At 44.3% G+C, this 20,442-nt stretch overlaps 1 protein-coding gene and 1 long non-coding RNA gene across 11 annotated transcripts in view; one reads left to right on the forward strand and one right to left on the reverse strand.

The window, feature by feature from the left end:
• Window positions 1-20,442, reverse strand: part of CLPB (ClpB family mitochondrial disaggregase) — a 143,882-nt gene that overhangs the window by 39,220 nt on the left and 84,220 nt on the right. The gene's annotated exons all lie outside the window — the stretch shown is intronic.
• Window positions 11,984-20,442, forward strand: part of LOC134736896 (uncharacterized) — a 31,047-nt gene continuing 22,588 nt past the window's right edge. The window contains exons 1-2 of one of the 2 annotated variants that reach the window (XR_010121359.1): window positions 11,984-12,042; window positions 12,343-12,437. This is a non-coding gene — a long non-coding RNA (uncharacterized lncRNA). Of the gene's footprint in view, window positions 12,043-12,342; window positions 12,506-20,442 lie in introns of those variants that run through there. The other variant, XR_010121358.1, reaches the window with a different exon arrangement.

Here is a 20,442-nt window from a genome sequence, read left to right on the forward strand (position 1 = left end):
AATTTAGTGCAGAATATTGATAAATATGTTGTTTTTTTATTAAGATACAATTCACATACCATAAAATTAAACCTTTCAAAGTATATAATTCAAGGCCAGGCACAGTGGTTCATGCCTGTAGTCCCAGCAATTTGGGAGGCCGAGGTGGGCGGATTACTTGAGGCCAGGAGTTTGAGATCAGCCTGGCCAACATGGTGAAACCCCATCTCTACTAAAAAAAAAAAAAAAAAAAAAAAAATTAGCCAGGCATGGGGGCACATGCCGGTTACCCCAGCTACTCAGAAGGCTGAAGCACGAGAATTGTGTGAACCCAGGAGGCAGAGGTTGCAGTGAGCTGGGATCATGCCACTGCACTCCAGCCTGGGCAACAGAGCAAGGCCTTGTCTAAAAAATGGAAAGGAGAGAAAAAAGGAAAGGAAAGGAGGTATATAGTTCAGTGGTTTAAAATATACCATTCCAGAACATTTTCACCCTCCTCCAAAAGAAATTCCCTATTATCAGACACTCCTCCTACCCCCAGCCCCAGCAACCATTAGTTTACTTTCTATCTATGGATTTGCCTATTCTGGATACTTCCTATGAATGGAGTGTATAATATGTGGCCTTTTGTGTCTGACTTCTTCAAGCTTACCAGAATGTTTTCAAGGTTCATCCATGTGGTAGCATGGCTGAGTAATACTCCATTCTGTGGATATACTACATTTTGTTTATCAGGTGATGATCGACATTTAAGCTATTTCCCCTTTTTGGCTATTATATAAACAGTGCCATGAACATTCACACACGTCTTTGTGTAGATGTATGTTTTCATGTCTCCTGGGCAGATAATTGGAGTCATGATGTAATAATAGTAACACTGGTATTTATTGAGCACTTACTCTGTGCCAGGCACTGTGCTCGGTACTTTCTGAGGGATAGGAATTAAAATCCTCAAGCTACAGGCTCAGAAAAGTGAAATAACTAGCCCAAGGCCACAAGGCTAGCTTTATTTGCTTGAACTAGGAGTAAAAACCACCCCCAGGTTTTCCTAACTCCAATTCTCTACTCTCATGAGGGCAGCCACAATATACCCCTGATGAAAAAGCCTTCGGTTGGCCTTTGCTTTCAGGACAAAGTGCAAACTCCCTAGGAAGGAGTGTGTCTGTGGTCTTCCTAACTACTGGGCAAGTCCTCAGAAGCTCAGCTGGAGCCTCATCCTTTCTTTCCACTCTGTTGGCACTTACTGGGCACTTTATATCTGCAAGCCTCTGTGTGCAGGATGATGAAGGATTGGCAGAGCCAATGAACAGTTTCCCTCTTTATATTTCACGACTGTTCTGTAGCAACTGATACCTTGGCCACTCTCTCCTTTGAGTTCTATAAAACCACTTTTCAGGTTTTCATCCCACTCTTGTGACCATTTCTTCTGTCTCTTTTGCAGACTCCTCTTCCTGTCTTTAAGATTATTAGATGCTACCTAGAGTTCGAGTCCAGCACAATTCCACCTCTCCAGGAGCTCATGGAGACAAGAGATCACAGGCTGAGCGTCATCAGTGTGCTGAAGGAGGGACAGGTGGCACTGTGGGGCTCAGGAAGGAACAAAGTGCTCAGGGACTTGTTCGCCTAGCCTAGCCTTCCTGGCCCAGCCCCACTGAGGTGCTTTCTCTGGCACTCAGCACTGAGGGGCTCTGCAAGGGCTGAGGGGCCAGTGGCAGACAGCATCCTCCCCTCCCCCCAGAGCTAAACCACAGCAGAGGCAGAAAGGGAGCGGCAAAGAAGCAGTGGAAAGGTCTCTCCTTTCTTAGCCTCAAGGGGAGCTCTGTCACTAGATATGAGCTGCAGTGGAAGGGAGGGTTAGGGAGAGACCTCTGGAAGGGGAAGAATGGTAAAGAGAAGAGCAGAAACATGGATAGGAAGAAAGAAATGGGAGAGAGAAGAGGAGGGGGAAGAGGAGAGAAGGTGACAGAGGAAGACAGTGGAAGAACGAACAGAGAGTGAGATTAGCCTCTTCAAACAAGTGCTGTCAGTGATCTATATTTGCTTACAGAATGAAAAATGTGTGCCATAAACATTGGCCACTGAGTAATTTCTAGTAGGAGTCGTGTCACTTCTCATAAAGGATGGGATGGGGACAGGTAGGACATCTCTGCACCTGGGCCAGCCAGCACAGGGGCTCCTTTTAAAGCAGTACGGCGCCTGTCTCCAGCCCAGGAGGCTCTCAGGTCAGGCTCCACCTGACCACTCATGGGGAAGGCTCCCCCCAAGGTCCTGGAGCCTCAGGGCAGCACGTCTGCCCCCACTTTAGGAAGGCTGAGGCAGGGGTACCATGGATAGTGTCCATCTAATATTAGTACCCCAGCCCTCCACCCTCGCTCTGACTTGACTAATTGCTGTAATAATTGATAGAACCTGACTTCTACCACTGATCGATTTCACCTCCACGACCAACGGCCACAAACCATTACAGTCCAATAAATAACCACGTTGGGCCTCACCCGCCTGCCCTCTCCAGGGGCATCAGGATGGCCCATGCCCTGGCCTGACCTCCCCTTGCCTCCCACCCAGGGCCCCTGCGGGCCGAGCAGCTGGTTTAGAGGGCCAGGCCTCTGGGAGCAAGTGAAAGGGCTGGATGGAGGTGGGGAGTGCTAATCGCAGGCCATCCGTCACCTCCCACTGGCTGTCTGGGGCTGGGGCAAACACCTGGAGCACCCCAGGCAGTGTGGTACAGGACCCCTCCCCTCCTCTCCCTCTCCAGATTAGTGTGTCCCAGCTTATAATATTTGATAAATAGCAGACTGGCTTCCTGGCAGCACTGCTGCGGCTGCGCCTGCCTGCTACAGCTGTGGAAGGTCACTCATTGGGGAAATATGTTTCTGTCAGTGGTATTGAAAAAAGTTTAGTGGAGTGACAGGCCTCAATTTTTCAAATTTTATTAACTCCATCCTCTTAACCATTTGTCTTGAATTCCTTCAGATTCTGGGGGATCTGTCAATAGGGCCTGGGCCAGGAAAGTAGTGTGGGGGGTGGGTGGTTGTGGGGCTGATGCTGATTGGTGCCACTATGGTTGGTTTGGACCTCATCACCCAGGGCAAGGTAAAGCATGACAATGGTGTTGGTGGGAGTGAAGGCCTGGCTCACCGGTGCTAAGGGAGCCCACTCCTCTTCTCTGGTTCAGTACCTGCCTTTGATTTGACACTCCAAGTGGAATTATTGACTCTCCAAGTGGAAAAATGGTGAGTTCTTCTAATTCCCTAAGAAGATACTCCCTTCTACTACATCTTAAACAGGTGGTCATTCTGGCTCCTCTAAATGTCCCCAGTACCCAGCCCCAAGCTCATGGCTCTCCCAGGGGTGTCCTCCATTTAACTGAGGGTAGATTTTTCATATATGAGCCCCAGATTCTCTCACCAACCCCACTTCCATCTTGATTCTGAAAACACCTGTTCATCTTTTAAGACTCAGTCCTGGCTTCTCCTCCAGGAAGCCTTCCTTGTTTCCCTTCCACCCCAGGCTGGGTACCATCCTCTCTGCTCCCGTAGGTCTTTCGGCTTCCATCTTACTGCATTGGTCACCCTGTATTAAAGTCTGTCTCATCTAAGACTGAGAGTTCTTAGAAGCCAGACACTGCGTTTGATACACTGCTATATATCCCTGCATGGGATGGGAGCTCAATAATATGTGCCAGATGATTGAACTGTATTCTCTCCAGGTGCCATCTTCTGAGGCCACACAGAACACGGCTGTTCTTTCTGCCCCAGGAGAACCTTTCTGATAGCAAGTACAAAACCATGTACCTTTTTCCTATAGACCAAAGTCCCCAGTTTCTTTGCTGGTCCCAGAAGCCTCTCTGCCTGGTTGGCAGAAGAGGTCAGGTCAGGCCCCGGTGCCCTCTATGCTCTGTAGGTGGGACGTGGGGAAGAAGTGGTTGGAGAGAGAGGCCCACCTGCCTTTCCTAGGGAGAGTGCTGAATCCCACCTAGGGAGGTGGGATTCGGATCTTCTCTGTGCTGGTGGGAAAAGCTCATAAGCAGAGGGGGTGGGAGGAGGCTTGTCACTCCCTCCTCCCTTGACACTACTCTGTCCTGGCCCTTGCCTACCTCAAATAAGATAATGTGTATAAGAGGGTTTAACAACAACAACAACAACAACAACAACAACAGTAAATGCCCTATACAAATGTGTCGGCCTATTATTATTAAGATTGACATTCATGCCCCTCCCCACCCTCGGTTCTGTCAGCACACTGATATTCTAGTGATACGATTCCACTGCAGGTCCCATGACTCAGCCCTTCCCTCTGAAAGAGCACTGGGCTGGGGAGCCAGTGAAGGGCTGCCTCTCTCAGCTGTGTGACCCAGGGCACTTGCTCTACTTCCCTGGTGGTAAAGACTGCTGCCCTACCTACCTCTAAGGGCTTTGTGAGGACTAATTAGATTAACAAGTTCAAAAATGATTGGAAAGAAGGATTAGACAGGTGTACAATGTTCTTTGTAATAACTTTTACATTCACTCTTGCTTTCCGTATTTACTGCTAGTGGCTTTACCACCTTCATCCTCATTGTCACTATTTCAGCAGTCTGCTGACTATCTCAAATTAGAAGTTTTTGTTGAAACTTCTAATTATGGGAAATCCTTCCCACGATCAGAGACATGTCAATGTGGACTGATCTATTCTTTTCGGCTATGAGCTCCCCATCAAGGAAACATTCAGAGAGTGAGTGGCAGGATGACCACATATGAGAAGCCATGCACCTTCCCTGTCTCCACGCTCAGCTCCACTCTGTCCCCACCTGTGGTCTCTCCGATTACCCAGATCCTGCCCATTCTTCAAGGCCCAGTTCTCTCCTCCTCCATTGATCAGTGCTCTCCCTTCTGGGCTCCTAGTGTCCTCCCTACTCACTCAGTTTCCTGGCCCTCAACCTCAGGGTCCTGGCCTGCCACGTTCATATCTTGGTTTAATCTTCATATCCAGTATGTAAGGGGCTACTCAAGTCAGAGCCAATTCTCTACTTTCCCAGAGGCTGAAGGTGAGAGAGAAGAAACTTGTTGAGAATGCTGCAGGAAGCACAGAAGAACTGGCAACAGAGCTCTGGTCTCCTGACATCTTGAGCTTTTTCCATAAACCACACCACTGAGCCCTGCTCAACATACGTATGTACACAGACATTCACACTTGCAGATATGCCCCCCCCTTCACCCCTGTAATGAAAAATACTTACTGGGCACTTGTTATGTGCCATATCCTGTGCTGACAACGGCCATGGATTTAACAATTTGGCGAAGACAGCAGGAGATGTATTATTTTTTCTAGTTTACAGATGATTTAACTGAGTCTAGCAGAAGAGCAAGGGGAAAGGTGACAGGCTAACATTTGTTGGGTATAATGCCTTTATATACAGTGTCTGAATTATTCATCAAACAAGATTCTGAGAAAGTAGAGGCTCAGAAAACTGAAATAATTTACCCATGGTCATACAGCAGATAAATAGTAAAGCTGGGATTTAACATGGGGATTTATTATACTATTCTCTCTTTTGTACATGTTTGATATTTTACATAATAAAAAGTATTTTTTTAGGAAAGGAAGCCAGGTCTGGTTTTCCACTACAAAATGCTGCCTTCCAAAGGCCTGGTGACTCAAAAAGAGAGAAAAATCATCTTTTTTCCTCCCTTCCAGTGTGCTCAGATGCTCCAAAGACAAGATAGGGGCATTTCTAAAGGTAGATTTGGGATAGACAGCTTTGTAGAAAGGGGACAAAATGAGGCTTCCTTTCCTCCCATTCAGGGCTTCCCTGTCTGGGGGCCAGGGGAATGGTGACACACATTAACTGACCTCCCAGAAGGTCATCCACAAGTCCCAACCCCCCAGTGGACATGCTCTGATGCGATCCCTTGCCTTCAGGGAGGCAGATTTCTAACGTTCAGGGAACAGAGAGAGTTTTAATGGAATGGATCCAGACATTCCCCATTCCACTGTATGGAATCAGACTTGTTCTTGCCCTTGGGCAGAACTCAGACTAGTGAAAGACAGACAGGGATAGAAATAATGTCATTATACTACAGCGGAGTGAGGAGATGAGGATGTCAGGGGAGTGAGATGAGGATGATGATTCTTCCCCCTACCTCCCTGGTACAAGGGAGCTAGGCATTGTGTAGCTGAGGAGGTGGGAAACCACAGCACCAGCTGGAGAACAGCAGAAGATACTACACTGAGTATTAAAGAAAAAAGGACCGGAGAAATGGAGAAGCCTGGAGAAGGGAAATTAGAGCTCAAGGTCACAGAGACTACGAGTAGGAGAGTGGGAGCTAGAACCCACACCTATTAGTCCAGGGCTCTTTCCACCTACACTGTCTCAGCCTCTGCCCACCCCGTAGCTTTCACTTCCTCAGCACCGACTGGAAGGACTGGCCTACACTGGGCTACCACTGTTCTCTTCTGTGGTGCCAAACTCATCTTTGCCCATCACTCAGACTTTATGTTTTGCAGACTCGGGTTCATCTTCTCTGCCCTGAAGCTTTTCCAGGCCACTCAAGCCTACAGATCACTTCTTCCTCTGAACCACTAGTTATTACCTGATCACAGACTTTCACACATAGGTCTTGTCTCCACAATCAGATGTATGACAAGAATGCTTTGTGAATGGCTAGAAAAGGAATGATGATGATCATTAGGCATCAGGATGGGTTCGCAGAAGCCAAGTCATGCCAGACTAACCTCTCCTTTCTTTATCAGGATGACCTATTTGCTCAATCAAGTACAATTAGGCCAAATGTGGACTTCATGAGACATCTGATGGGATGTCTCAGGATAATCTTGTGGTCACAATGGAGAAATGTGGGCTGGATGCCAGTACCACATGGAATGCTAGTAAATGACTGATGGACTAACCAGACCCAAGGGGGTGGGTCACTGATGGATCAGAGGTCTGGAAGGAGTTTCCAGTGGCAGCAAACATTTGGTCCTTGTTCAGCATGTTTATCTATGACATGGATATCACAGGGACATCTTCCTCATCAAATCTGCAGACGTAATTAAGGTGGGAAGGGTACCAAATACACCCGATGGAAGATTGACATTAAGAGCTAAAGCAAATATGATGCAAGTTAGTGGAAATAAATAGGAAGTCATAGGTTTGGAAGAGAAAGTGAGGATTGTTCTGGGAAATGTGATTGAGACAGGAAAGGGTTTAGAGGCCACGTGAGAAAAACAGTTTAAGGAAGTAGAGGGTGTAGGCTGGAGAAAAGAGCTCAGGAGAACCTGCCTGACATTTTCAAATATTTCAAGGGCCATCATGTTAAATTGGGATTAGATTAATTCTACATGAATCCAAGGGTAATATTAAAACCCTTAGAAGCAGATTTTGGCTAAATTTCTAACCATCGGAACATCCAAAAATAGAATATGAGCAGCCTCAAGAGCAACCGAGCTCTCCAGCACTGAAAGTGTTCAAGCATTAAATGGACAACCGCTTAGGAGGTTTCCTACTTATATACTGGTTTACGGATTTTTTTTCAAGATTAATTGTTATCCGTTCATTCAAAGATACTGTTTGAGTCTTCTATGTGTTTGGCACCATGGTAGGTGCTAGGGATACAAAAGTGAGTAAGAAGATACTGTTCTTGCTTTTCAGGAGTTCCTGATCCAGCTGAGGGGAGATGGACAAGTTTATTTCAGTAGTATCTTGTGCTTTGATTACAGGCCTCAGCACACAGAAGGCTGGCTTTAGTTTAGATTAAGTCGGAGTTCCTGTGGAAATTCAAAAATGCGTTTGGTTACTAAAGGCCAGTAACAGTTTAATCAAGGCCAAATCACTTGCTTAAACTTACTACTGGCTGTGGGAATATAAGTGTACAATGAAACAGAATTTGTGGATTTTTGTGCATGACATTTTGCTCTTATACCTTGAGTTTTGGTCTTTGGCTAGGACTTGTTTATGAACCTACAGATTGTCTTACAAGTGGCTGTGGTGTCAGGGTGAAATGATTTAGCCAGCAGGGCTACCCAAGTCTCCATTTCTTACCCACCCTATGGGGACTGCTTCAACACAGACATAAACATGCTCCTGCCGTTACCTTATTGCACTCGTCACATGGGGAGGCTAGAAGGCTTGATTCAGGGATATGATTGGATTTTAAATCCCAGTCTCACAGGATTTTAATTACTGTTTTGGGGCAGCAGAGATAGGCGCTGGCTGCCTTTGGATGGAGGAGGTCGATACACCAGTCCACAACATATTGAGCCACAATGCCTGCAGACTCTATTGCTCTATTTAATCATCTTTTGCAAAATTTACAGTGGAACAGGAGGGATCAATACGGAATTTATCACATTCTCTTGTAAATATGAGCCAGGAAAGAGTTCCAGGCAGTTTGTTACTGAGTGGGAGGGAACATGTCTGTGTACAGCTGGGCATTAGGAGATGAGACAAAATCCATACTTCTTGGCATAAGCTACAGACATTCAGCCAGTCCCTCTTACACCTGAAGGCAAGTTCAATGGGTAGAATGCTGATTCATTCGTTCATTCATTCAACTAACCAACCAACATTCTAGATTACCTATTTTATTCCAGACCCTACAGAGGACAGGGTAGACCCTAGAGAGCTCTGGGGATATACACTAGAATTATGCTTATGAGATCCTAATCATAGCTATAATAACACAATGGCTCTGCCACTTAGTGGTGAACCTTGGTTGTTACTGAACTACTTGGTGCCCTTGTTTATGCATATGGAAAATGTAGATAATAAGAGTCCCTAACTTGCAGAGTTATTATTATTATTTTTTTAGCTGGAGTCTTGCTCTGTCGCCCAGGCTGGAGTGCAGTGGGACAAACTCGGCTCACTGAAAGCTCCACCTCCTGGGTTCATGCCATTCTCCTGCCTCAGCCTCCCAAGTAGCCGGGACTACAGGCGCCTGCCACCACGCCCGGCTAATTTTTTGTATTTTTAGTAGAGACGGGGTTTCACTGTGTTAGCCAGGATGGTCTCGATCTCCTGACCTCATGATCCACCCGCCTCGGCCTCCCAAAGTGCTGGGATTACAGGCGTGCGCCACCGCGCCTGGCAAGTTATTATTTTAAGTATTAAAAGAGAAAAGCCTTAGTCCAGAGCTTTTATCAAAAAATGGTAACTGTTGTTATTTTTCCTTCGATTACTATTACTAACCATTCTTTCCCACAGTGGATGGGGTGTTGAACAGGGAGCCGGCTACCCTACCTCCTTAATAGACAGAAGGGAGACTGGATGGCCTTCCCAGGTTAGAGTTCTGGTCACGGCCACCAGCAGCAGAATCAGAGGAGCAAGAGGAAGAGGGTGTGTAAGGAGGAGATTCATATTAAGCTCTGTTTTTTGAAGCTTCAATTGCAATCTTTAAAACAATAAAATAGTCTCCTAAAATTGCTGTGGGGGAACAGAGTGAGAAGTGATTCACTTCATGTGGGCAAACCGTGGAAAGTTACACATTAAAGATATAAATGAGTTGGATCTTGAAGGCTAAGTAGGAGTTTGATAGGTGGAGAAGTGGGGAAAGGACATTCCAGGCAAAGTGAATGAGGACAGGTTTGGAGGCAGGAAAAGCTATGCTAGGTAGTGAACAGTTCAGTGGGCCACAGGCAGAGACAGTTCCTGTCTCCCAGGCCTACTTGGCTGCAGGTATCCTCCTGGTAGGCCCACAGGATGATCCCAATCCTGAAGCAAACCATCATCCTCATCCTCTCCTGGAAACTGGTGGCAGAAGATTTATGATGGACTTCAGAGTGACTGCATGCTGGGTTAAACAACTGGGCTTAATTTATAGGCAGTGGGAACCGCTGAAGGTTTTAAAGCAGGGAAGTGACATGGTTTTGTAAGGTGGAAGGCTGGTTTGATGGGATCCTAGAGGTAGGAAGACCAACAAGGCTGTTATAATAGTCCAGGTGAGAGTGATGAAGCCTGAATTAGAGAAGTGCGGACAGAGGAGAGAATGGGCTTAAGATGAAATTCTAAGAAAGACAGGGCTTGGTGGAAAGTGAGGGAGAAGTCATCAGACATAACACTTTCTAGTTTGAGTGACCAGTACACAACCATACTTTTCTTCAACGAGAACACGGAAGAAAGTGTGAGGAGGGGTGGGTTTGGACGCATTGAGGATGAGAGATGTCTACAGAATATTAAGCATCAACAAAGCTATGGAAGACATGAAAATGCTTGGTTTGTTCTATGGAAAATATGTAGATCAGTGTGGTTAGAAAGAGGTGGTATAAAAACCATGGAAATGAATATTCAAACATACTTCACATACGGAGTTAGACAAAGAAAACAGCAAAAGCAAAAACTCCTGCCAAGGATTTCTGGTCAATGCAAACCTAACATAGAGGTTTTCTAGACGGTGGATAATGCTCTGAATAGCATGTGACACAGGCATAGGAAGTGAGGATCCTTAGCTCATTTTCATTTTGGGACTTGTCCAAAATGAAAATGTTCACGACTTCCCTGGAAGTCGTGGGCTTTCAAGAGGCCAGCCCTACTCCTCCTTATCCCCACAGTATAGCACAGACTCTCCTCAGAGGTGGCAGCACGTTCTATGGCCAGAGAGCAGCTAGGAGCAACTGTCAGTGGGGAGGGAAAGGCTCTGGATAAAGCAGAGTTCAAAGTGCACTATCAGAGCCAGGGTCCTTAGGCCTCTGCAGTCTTCCCTCCTGCAAATGACAGCTGAGACCAAGGCATCCGAGCCTGGGGTCTGGGCTGAATTTAGCAGTCATAATTACACTGCTGACGTCTGGGGCACAGCCACAGTCTCCGTAGAAGGCGGCAGCTTTTGTTCATGCACTAAAAACACATCATCTTCAAACATGCTAATCCTACGTCTGCTTCCATCTAACAACATTGAAAGGAGGCTGAGGAAAGGGCACACAATGCCCACACATCTGGCTAATTCAGTTATGAGGCCAATCAATCTTGATGGGTTGTCTATGAAACCCCAACCACCCCAAAGGACTGAGCTGACCAGATGTTTAAGCTTCTGTTGACCAATCCTAGCCTAATGTGCAGGGCAGAGAAAAGGGGTTATCAAGAGATGACTTTTGCTTCCACTTACACATCTATTCCCAAAGCTAAGTAGAGCCCTCTGCTTGGATGAAAAGTATCAGCACATTAAAGTAGTGGTTGAGCCAGGCTCACTGGAATGAGGTACACTCAAATATACAGACTTTCACTCTGAACTCAAGGAAGATAGGAAGCCATATTCACGGTTGCCTTTGTGAACACTCACAGCAATAGAAACCAATGAAATATTTTTTGCTAATTGCATTTCCCTACATGGAGAGAATCAGAAATGTGGGGACTGGGGAGGTAGTATCTTCAATTATAATATCAAATGTTATAGGCTATGGTTCTGGGATCAGGAACTGTTTTATCTGCTGATACCTGCTTTCATTCAAGGCTGAAGGAATTACTCATTTCCCTCATAAAACATTTGCTTTTTTGAAAAACCAGAAGCTTCTGCCAACAAGGACTTTTCCAGTTTATGCACCTTCTTTTATGCCCAACCACAGTCACCAGGCAACCATCACCAAAAAAAAAGTGGAAAGGTGGTGGGAGATTAGGAGGAAGGAGAGAGGACAGGGACAGACCACAAACACCAGGAGGACCACTTTGACCCAGAGCTCCTTGCTGTTGCTAGTGATTCCATTTTTTTCAAGATGCTTTTCCCTCATTAATTCTGACGGTTTCACCAAGTTTGTCCCAGAATTGATGCATGACAAAACAGATGAATGGTCTTGGGTAAAAAAAACTTCCAACTTATTAGAAAGTAGTGAGAGAGAGGCAAAAATTAAAAATGAGGTATTTATTGTGATACCCTGTGCCCAGAACAGTAATTGGTACTCAGTAGGAGTTAAAAAAATACCTGCTGACTGAATAATTATGGCCCCATTATGACACAGCTGAGCTGTGCTCCTTCCATTTCTGTTTGTCAAGAGAGGCCTCCTATGGTCATGGGCAATACTGCTCGACAAAACCACTGCCCACAGATCAGGAGAGTCTTCCTTCAGCCTGAATGAGCACAGATGAAGTTGTGCTAAGAGGTAGGGCTATGAATGTCATTACCACATCCAGCAACCTCTTTTTCCTCTTCTCCATGGGTGCAGTAATCTATACTGCTGATCAATCTTGCCTCCTTTTCATTCTTTTCTACCTTAAAAAAATATATTTTTTTGAGGCAGGGTCTCACTTTGTCACCCAGGCTGGAGTGCAGTGGTGCAACCTCAGCTTATTGCAACCTCCACCTCCTGGACTCAAGCAATCCTCCCCATTCAGCCTCCTGAGTAGATGGGACCACAGGCACGTCACCCCACCCAGCTAATTTTTGTATTTTTTTTTGGTAGAGACAGGGTTTTGCCATGTTGTCCAGGCTGGTCTCAAACAGCTGGGCTCAAGCCATTCGTCCACCATAGCCTCCCAAAGTGCTGGGATTGCAGGGGTAAGAGCCACCACGCCTGGCCTTCTTTTCTACCTTGATTTCCATGATATACAATATCCATGACTTTCTCTCCTTTGCAGTTCATTCTTCTTTTCCAAGTTATTGAGTGTCACCGAAGCCCGAGTCCTCAGCCCTTATTCCTTTCTCTCTCCATGCATTCTCCTTCAAAAAACAGCTCCGATTTGTATAGTTTAAACTACCCTAGTGGTTCTCACTCCTGGCTATATATTAGAATCACATGGGAAGTGTTAAAACCATATCAATCCAAAGTAGGATAAAATATTCTATATATCACAGATAAAGGGCTGATATTCTTAACATAAACAGAAATTTTAAAAATCAAGAGAAAAACAAGACCAAAAGTCCTATGGAAAAGTGGGCAAAAGACACAAATAGACAGTTCACAAAAGGAGATATAAAATGACCGTCAAACATATGAATTGATGTTCAAGTTCACTTATAATAAGAGAATCAAACTAAAATTACAATGAGATACTGTCTCACCTTCAGATTGGCAAAAATCCAAAAGCTTGACAATACACTCTGTTGGAGAGGCTACAAGGAAACAGACCCTCTCATACGATGCTAATGGAAGTGTAACATGGTACAACTCGTACGGAGGAGAAGCTTTGTAATATCTAACCAGAGGACATATGCATTTACCCTCTGACCCAGCAATACCACTTCTAAGACTTCACTGTAAAGGCGTACCTCCAACAAGACCAAAATATATATGCATAAGGTTATTCATTGTAGCATTATTTAGAACTGCAAAATATTGGAAATCTCAAGGTCCAAGTATAGAATACATGGAATATACATACAATGAAGTATTATGCAGCTATTAAAAATGAGGAATATCTCTATGAATTTACATGAAGTGATTTTCAAGAAATATTGTTAAGTTAAAAAAGCAAACTGCAAAGCGACATATACAGTATGCTACCTTTTGTGTAGGTAGAAAAGTGAAATAAGAGAACAGATATTTGCTTATACAAAGAAACACATGGAGGATAAACCAGAAAACAACAAAGCTAATTATTTACAAGGGGCCAGGACTCACTGACAGGGACAGAAGAGATTGAAAGGGATACAGGAGGGAGGTTTACTTCTCTGACTATACCTTTTGGTACCTTTGACTTTTAGAAATGAGATACTGCTCTACATATTCAAACAATAAAATTAAATCAATCAGGATATGTAGGGGAGAAAAATCCTAAAACTGAAAGCAAATTGAAAAATTAACCCAACTGTATTTCAAATGAAGAGCACAAACACACTGAAGGGGGAGAAAAGAACCCGAGTAACTTAGGAGCCCAGTATTTGACTATATACTCTCAGCCTTGGATAGACTAGGGGTGAGAACTGCAAACAAATCCTGACCTGAACTTTTAAGGAGGTTTGTTTTCTACAGTGGCATGGGTAAAGCAGTTCTGAAGCTTTTTTAGATGTATTATAGGATAGAGCAGATGAGTAAATAAACAAATATATCGACGCTATTTGCAGCTAGCATTGTCACTAAGGAGGAAGGACATACAAATATGAAATGTGTGAAGACAAGAAAGAACCCGTCAGGATTAACTGGAATGTGGGGCAGGTGGGGGGGCGGGCAGTATTGGTGTTCTCAGGATTTCTAACATATGTAAGTGCATAAGAATAGCTTGTGCTTACAGTCCCAGCTACACGGGAGGCTGAGGTGAGAGGATCACTTGAGGCCAGGAGTTTGAGAGCAGCCTGGACAACATAGCTAGATGCTGTTTCTTAAAACAAAAACAAAAATCATCCTTGGTGCATTTACGTTATAAAGAAAAAAGTAAACAATATAGAATATCTGTGTGCATATGTATATACATGTATGTGTATATTTTAATGGATATGTATATATATGTGTATATACCTATATAAATAGTTCTTGGCTCTGTCAACAGAAGGAGCAATGAGCACACTTGGTACTCAGATTTCACTCTCTAGTATAACTATCAACAAAAAAATCCGAGGGCTCCTCAAGAAATAGCTGATTTCAGGGCAGCAGCAAGGTGGATAAGAGATGAGCCTGAGACATTTCCTTATGTCGAAAAATAAGAAAATGCTATGTATTAAAAAAAAAAAAGATGCAGGTATGCCACACTGGCCAAATATGGGGCAACAGTAGCCCCAACAAAACTAAGCCTAATAAATTTTACAACATTAAAATGCTAAGTACCCGCCAGGCGTGGTGGCTCACGCCTGTAATCCTAGCACTTTGGGAGGTCGAGGCGGGTGGATCACCTGAGGTCAGGAGTTCAAGACCAGCCTAGCCAACACGGTGAAACCCCATCTCTGATAAAAATACAAAAAAATTTGGCCGGGCGTGGTGGCGGGCACCTGTAATCCCAGCTACTTGGGAGACTAAGGCAGGAGAATCGCTTGAACCCGGGAGACGGAGGTTGCAATGAGCTGAGATCACGACATTGCACTCCAGCCTGGGTGACAAGAGCGAAATTCCGTGTCAAAAATTAAAAAAAAAAGGTAAGTAACCATGAACACATTTTGACAATATTAGAAAATAGAGGGAACGGGGTTCTTGCTTAGAGTAGAATGCCAAGTGCTAACTGGTCAATGTGGAGTACGTGCTGGAGTTAGAAAACATGGAAAATATTCATTCTGCAAGCATCACATAAAGATTGGTTCAGGCAAGAACCAGCGATGGGTGCTAATTCTAGGGTAAAATTTTGATGAGGAGCAGGATATTTTTGTGGTCTTAAAAGTATCTCCTTACAGCCTGGGCAACATAGCAAGACTCTGTCTCTACAAAATTTAAAAAAAAAACTCAGCTGGGCAAGGTGGCTCATGACTGTAACTCCAGGTACTTGGGAGCCTGAGGTGGGAGGATCACTTGAGCCCAGGAATTAGAGATTGGAGTGTGCTATAATTGTGCCACTGCACTCCAGCCTGGGTGGTAGAACAAGACCCTATCTCAAAAACCAAAAGCTATCTCTTCATAGAGTGCTAACTAATGTCAAAGGAAAAGATACAGTGGAGAAACTGGACAATTCTTTGATTGGAGATGGGGTGAGAGTAGAATTTTCTCTGAAAATTCTTGTGAATTTTGTACTGTGCACAAATATTAACTGTTCAAAAACAGGATTAAAAATAAAGCATTTATAAAATATCTCTGAGAGTGTGATACACAGAATAACCCCCCACCCTCACCCAAGATGTCCACGTTCTAACCCTGGAACCTGTGAATATGTTAGGGGAATATGAAGGTTGCAGATAGAACTGATGTTGCTAATTAGTTAACTTTGAGAGGGGGAGATTACTCTGGACTATCTGAGTGGGCCCAATATAATCACAAAGGTTTCTAGAAGTAAAAGAGGAAGGCAGAAGAGCCAGTGTCAGAGTGAGGAAATGTGAGAAAGATTCAACTGGTCATTGCTGGCTTTGAGGATGGATGGCGACCACATGGAGACATAGAATGTGGGCAGCCACTAGAAGCTGGGAAAGACAGAGAAGATTCTCTCCTGGAGTCTCCAGAAAGGAAGAGAGTTCTGCCAACACCATTTTCAGTCCAGCGAAACCCATTTCAGACTTCTTCTCTCCAGAACTATAAGATAAATTTGTGTTGTTTTAAGCCACTAAGTTTGTGATAACTTGTTACAGCAGCAATAGGGATGATACATAAGAAGAGTTAGGTGGTTGCCTCTGAGGAGGACCAGGGATGTGAAACGGAGACTTCCTTCCCACTACATGTCTTCTGGTACTACTCCAAATTTTTATCTTGTGCAATTTTTAAAGTAAAAATCACAATGGTCACTAAACAAACACATAAACAATAGACAATCACTTCAGGAGCTCTCTATGGACTACAGAACTAAGTACAAGTCCTCTGTCTTTTCCCCCCAAGATCCTTCACACCCATCTCCCTACCCCTTAATCCAGCAGGTGGCCAGTTTCCACCAGGTCTCTAAATAATACACAGTATTTCTGGCTCCTGTGGACAGCTCCTGTTGCTGCCTCGCCTGAAAAGCTTCCTTCCTTCTCTCTGTTTGAATTTTACCTGTCCTTCTGGGTCTGGCTCTGGTCCCACCTCCTCCATTAAGCCTTTTATAATGCCATACTGGTCTCTCCCCTCCTCATTCCCTATGACAGCTGTTAATTCTGGCCCTTGCTTATGTTTAATTGAAAGTCCTGTTATCTACTGTCCTGCACTGTTCTCAGAGTGCTTTGCATATGGGCATTTTCACCAAACTACCACTTTACAGGGTGCAGTCTCAAGGAAGTGCCTGTATCTTTTTCTCTCTTGTTTCTTGGCATGCCTAGTACCCATTAATTCAACAAATGTTTGCTAGGCACCTATCATGTGCTAAGGACTGTGCAAGGTGCTGGGAACACAGTACCTCAGATCCACATCCTACCTTCTGTGAACTCACTGTTAAGTGAAGGAGAGATATATTAATCAAATAACTATAGAACTACATGTTATGGTAAAAGTGATAAATCATACAGGATGCTTTAAGAACATGTATCAGAGGAAACGAGAATAGGGATGATGGTGGTTAGTTGTAAGAAAATAATTAATAGTTGCTGGATAAATACAAATACTTAGATCAGTGGGCAAGTATTCAGAATCACAAAATATTACAGTGAAAGAAAGTCTGAGATTGTAGTCCAATTATATTATTTTACGGATAAGGAAACGGAAGCTCAGGATGGGGGAAGGGCTTGCTTGACAGCAAGGCACAGTTAGTGTCAGAATCACGTGCCAGGTCCCTTGACCCCAGTCAGCACTTTACCACACAGGCTTCTATCACTTCAAAGGGGGTCCCTGAAGGATTTCTCAAGTGGCAAGCTCCTTTTTTCTGCTACATTTAAAAAATACTCATTTCCAAAATGCAGTTCAGGAAGGAGTCTGTGGTCCAAACCTATAGAGAACATCCCTGCTGTGTTCTTCCTTGGATACTGCCTGGCTTCTGTATCGAAGAAGACAGCACATGAATGCTAGAAGCAAACTCCTTTTGGGAAGGGAAACTTGGTTCATGGTCATCCCCAGTCTCAGCCTTGGAAGGGGCTTTTGCTGCTATTTTGCAGGCCCTGACTTTCAGACTGACATTCTCCTTTCTTAAAGCTGCAGTGTGGTCCTTTATCTGTGCATTCTGCCCAACAGCACATGCGTTGGAGGAGGCATGAGTGGGCTGGCAAAGGGCAGCTGGAAAATCTGATTCTGATTCAGCGCTATTTCCAGGCTCAGTGCAGGTGGAGGAGAGTGTAGGACACGGAACAGACCTGGCCCAGCCGATGCTGACCTCTCCCTCACCCAAGGGAGCCTTGGCCTCCAGCTGCCACTACTGGCGGTGATGAGGTCATGCCGGATACCGGCCAGGCTCATCTGAGGACTGCTTGGAGCCGATTAAAGCCTTGATGAAATGCGAGGGCCTGGATGGCAAGTGGCTCTGCAGAGCATGGGCTCTGGTGACCAGGCTCATCTCCAGCTCAACTATGCAGTGGCTCCTCGATGTCCACAGGAGCCAGGATACAGAAATACTTTTCCCTGGGGTGAGCAAGGACAGTTCCTCATTCTATACTGGATAAAGGGCTGAGGATAGGACTTAGGTCACTGAGGGCCCCTTCTAGGCCTGGTCTTCCACATGGGCTGCAGATACAATACCACAGAACTCCTTCACTCCCCAAAATGCCCTGGACTAGACTGCCGGATCCTTTTGGATGACTAATGGCCATCCCTCTCCACAGGATTTTCTCAAGCTAAATGACAGGCTAACATCCACATTTTGAGTCTCAACGGAAATGCCATATGCTCAGGGAAGACTTCCTCCATTCCCCTTCAGACTAGATTAGGACCCATTATGCTCTTATAGTACCCTCTATTCTTCCTTAATAATACTTTTATTATTAGCTAGCAATTTAGCTAATAATTAGCTGGTAATTTTGTAATTATTTGCCTAACATCTATATTCTACCAGACTTTAAGCTTTACAAGGATGCAATAAATATTTGTTAAAATAATAACAGGAAATCAATAAAAAGGAAGGGAAGAGAGAGGTTTACAGATTTTTTAATGATATTCTTTAAGAGGAAACTGTTTTATACAACAGAGGGGCTCATCTCCTCTACCACACTAGCGATGGGGTTGATCTGGTCCTCCTGGCTTTCCAGCCTGCTTTCAGGCAACCAGTCAGACATCCAAGACAAGATTTTCTGGTTTTGGGAGGCATGGAGGATTTTTTTCTTCTTTTCTAATAGCTTTACTGAGATGTAATTTACATACCATAAAGTTCACCCATTTAAAGTATACAATTTAGAGGAGGTTTCTCGTATACTTAGAGAGTTGTGCCGCCATCACCATAATCTAATTTTAGAATATTTTCATCATCTCCAAAAGAAACCTTGTACCCATTAGCAATCTCTCCCCATCCCTCCCCCAGATAACTGCTAACATGGAGGGCCTTTAACATTTGAATCCAAACAAGAAGAAACCTTTAGTATTCAATCACCTGACACAATTTCTTCATTTTATAGAGGAAAAAAGTGATGCTTGAGAAGGGTGAGATGTGGCAGAACTGGGTGGATCACAGTCCCTGATGTCTACATCATAATGGCAGTGCTGTGACCTCTCTGCCACACAGTGTGACTATATGTGTCCCAGAATGTCTATACCACTGGACTTTAAGCTAGTTGAGGGCAGAGGCTCTATTTTGCTCATTTGTCTCCCCTTTCTGCCTGGGAGTACCAGCAGAGCAGTCATGTTTTAAGTGTGGTCTGTGTACTGGTGCCAGACGGTGAACTTTGCCACCAGTTTTTGATGGGATAAATACAAACAGTAAGTGTCTGGAAACTTTTATAGCAACTAGTCAGAGTAATTTTATGTCTATAGAAATTAATAACACATTTGGGGCTATATTTTGCATGCCTTTAAAAATATAGATTTTCTTTTTCTTTTTGAATCAGAGTTTTTAATCTTGTCGCCCAGGCTGGAGTGCAATGGCATGATCTTGGCTCACTGCAACCTCCACCTCTCAGGTTCAAGTGATTCTCCTGCCTCAGCCTCCCAAATAGCTAGGATTACAGGCACCTGCCACTATGCCTGGCTAATTTTTGTATTTTTAGTAGAGACGGGGTTTCACCATGTTGGCCAGGCTGGTCTTGAACTCCTGACCTCAGGTGATCCACCCACCTCAGCCTCCCAAAGTGCTGGGATTACAGGCATGAGCCACCGCACCCAGCCTCCCCTCATTTTTTTTAAACCTGTTTCAAATGTAACATATAAACAAAAGCACAAAAAGTACATAAGGATACAACTCAATTTTCACAAAACAGACACACCCACATAACCAGCATCTACATAAAGAAATAACATTACACATCCCAGAGATCCCCTCACAGCCTCTCCCAGTCACTACCCACACTCTCGAGGTTAAGCACTACCTTGACTTCTTATGCCATTGATTAGTTTTCTCTATTTTGGAATTTAAATGCAGGCATACAGTAAGCACTCTTCTATGTTTGGCTTGTGACCTGATGTGAGGTTTGTGTTGTAGTACACAGCAAGAGTTGACTCAAGCCCATTGTATATTATTCCATTGTGTGACCATCCCACAATTTATTCATCCATTCAGCTACTGATAAACATTTTAGAAATGCCTAAACCATCTTTCACATTATACATAAAGCCTATCCTAGTCCTCCTCTAAATCTTAATGATTTCCCATTGCAGGATAAGTCCAGTCTCCTCAGCATAGCTTACATTAGTGACCTTCAATATTAGCTCCTGCTTTCCATTCTTGCTCTCTGATACCCTCCAGCTCTTCTGAACTACCTGCAGTATTCTGAGTAAAGTATGCTGCTTCATACGCCATGCCTTTGAACACGTTGCTCCCTCCGCCTTCCTACCTCATCTACCTGGTACACTTGCGTTCATCCTTCAAGACTTGGTGTGAACACCATCTCCTATATCATGCTTTCCCTGCCCTCTTCAAGATTTAAAGGTCTTTTCTTTGTGATCTCACAG

The sequence above is a fragment of the Symphalangus syndactylus genome, chromosome 6 (assembly GCF_028878055.3).
Source record: "Symphalangus syndactylus isolate Jambi chromosome 6, NHGRI_mSymSyn1-v2.1_pri, whole genome shotgun sequence".
Taxonomy (NCBI): Eukaryota; Metazoa; Chordata; class Mammalia; order Primates; family Hylobatidae; genus Symphalangus; species Symphalangus syndactylus.